Source organism: Nicotiana tabacum, chromosome 4 (genome assembly GCF_000715075.1).
Source record: "Nicotiana tabacum cultivar K326 chromosome 4, ASM71507v2, whole genome shotgun sequence".
Lineage (NCBI taxonomy): Eukaryota > Viridiplantae > Streptophyta > Magnoliopsida > Solanales > Solanaceae > Nicotiana > Nicotiana tabacum.
This window is the reverse complement of record NC_134083.1, coordinates 94,941,499-94,943,824: the sequence shown is the minus strand read 5'-3', so window position 1 is coordinate 94,943,824 and position 2,326 is coordinate 94,941,499. Positions and strand designations below refer to the sequence as shown.

Here is a 2,326-nt window from a genome sequence, read left to right as displayed (position 1 = left end):
CACAATCCCTGAAAAATCAAAAAGTTGCACAAAATTTTCATTATAAGAAAAAAAAATTAATCGTGAAAAGGAAAAGGAGGAGAAATTAAAGGGGAATTAGGGGAGGTGGAGGGACCGACGTTAATGGGGAAAAGAAAAAGGGGAAGAAAGACGGGGGATTAGCGAAGGTGTAAGGAAAGCAAGTGACTGATTTTACATTTCCTTTGTTTCTTTATTGTTTATAGTTTTAATTTTTTTCTTAAAATGAATACTAGCATAGTTACGCGCCTTACAAGCATGATTTGCATGTATCTCTGCTGCATCAACTATGTCATCACCACGTAAGTATGGTCAATGGTCAAAGTAGTTTATTAATGTAAAAATGATTAAGTTGAAGTGTTCAAATAAAAAAAATTTAAGTTCATTTACCGATAATTGGATGCAAGTGTAAGTGGCTCGGAGGCCATTTTGACTTTTTTTTTTTTTCTTTCACCATATGATGTTAGAGACATAAAAATTGTAAAGCACCAAAAAAATTTCTTAGTGTTTCTGTTATCTTTGACATGTAAAATGGGTCACCGGCTTAGATGATACTTTGTGCAGCTTTTTACTTCCTTTTTTTACGGTTATAACACATAGAAGTTCCATTTTTCCCGCCTATTGGAGCTCCTCCGAAGCCTTTTGATTATCATTTGGTTATTATTCAAGCCAGTATTGGTGGTTTGGTGTTGCTCCTTGTGTTAATTGCAAAAGCAAGACATACAAATTAAAGTCCATGTTTAGCTGAATATTATACAAGGGCTACTTTGGTCTTCTCCAAAATTTTACTGAAAGCTAGAGCAACTTGACCGGTGGTGGCAATATAAGAACTCCCCGGTACATACATACCAGCAATTAATCTGCCTTCCGCCTGCTTCTGTTCATCTTCTTTCTTTCTCCACTTCATCTTCAGATTTCTTTTTATGTTAAGTTTACCGATTTTGCTGCTACTTCCGACATCACCGATTATTGAAGGTCTTTGTGCAGGTAAGTTGGTGCATTGATTTGAACGGTATTTCTTGATCTTCCCCCCACTCTGTTTTTTTCATGCGTTGCTTCTGGGTTTAATAAGTCTAAGGAATCACCAATTGTTTGCTAGATCTCAATTTTTTAATCTTTGGCAGCTTTTCTTTCAGTTTGCTTGCTATGTGTTTGTGAAATTGCCTTCTAAAAGTTCATCTTCCCATGTCACAATGCCAAGCTGAATCAAGATTCTCACTTATCATATAAAATGTCAAAACTGAACCTCCCATGAGCACACATTTGAATGTATCAGTTGGAACGATAGTCATTCCACGCAAATATATGGCTGAGTACTTGAACTGTGGTTAAGATGGTATTAAATAAGAAGTGACTGAAGTAGAAGAAATTTAAGCTATCTTTGACTAATAGTGCCATTATTCTGTCACAACAAGTTTTCAACTTGGCCAAACAGCAAGAAGATAGTAATGCTAACTCCACTTCACTCCTAGAAAAGAAATGCATTAGAGAATGAAATAAGAGTCAAATTAAACATAAATGAGAAAGTGGAACCGAAACAAAGAGATTGTCTGTATTGCTTTTTCATCTGAAACAGAATTGAGAGCATTTTATGACTCTTTGTTCATCGATTATGCTTTGTCGATGCTTCTCACAACATCGACATCCGCATCTTTGCTATTTACTGAAAAGAATTTCCATTAAATTATGCTTTATAATATTGAAAGATGAATTTACATTCTCTGTAAGTGCAGGTATATCAACTAACCATTCTTTCAGCTGGTTTGATCAAAAGTTGCGCTACCAATTATATCCTCTGGCTTTACAACATCGCAAAGCCCTTGGGTTCTGCAAATACTACAAGCATTTTTCTGAAGTCATCCAATGCTACCTGCCCTCACTTGATCAAGAAAAATATAGAACTTTCTTACTCAACTGATACGCCTATCAGGTAATTGCCACCGGCTTGGTATTGACAATCACTCAAATGCTAAGCAAGCATGGTGTTGTTCGAAAGTTTGTTGAATTTTACGGTAAATTTTAATGTTTGTTGTGATGACTATATATGTGAAATGTTGGTATTTGTTGTGACATGGTTGCACAACTTGCACAAGAAATTCTAAGGATTTGGATGAATCAGTTGATGAATCTACTATATCAGAAAATGGTAACTTCTTGTGATAAACAATATATGTGAAATACAATACACTATTATGCAAACTGTTGGAAGCACGGGCCAATCCTACACACTTTTATATAATTATACAATATTGTATAAAGTTTATACAAAAATTGGACTTTGTTTCTTTTAAACTTCAACTCACGAAAT

General features: G+C 34.9%; 1 long non-coding RNA gene across 1 annotated transcript; it reads left to right on the top strand.

The window, feature by feature from the left end:
* Positions 1-261: 261 nt before the first annotated feature.
* LOC107786340 (uncharacterized) lies at positions 262-2,088 on the top strand. The gene is made up of 2 exons (XR_001648120.2): positions 262-1,005; positions 1,752-2,088. It is a non-coding gene; the product is annotated as an uncharacterized LOC107786340 (long non-coding RNA).
* Positions 2,089-2,326: the final 238 nt, after the last annotated feature.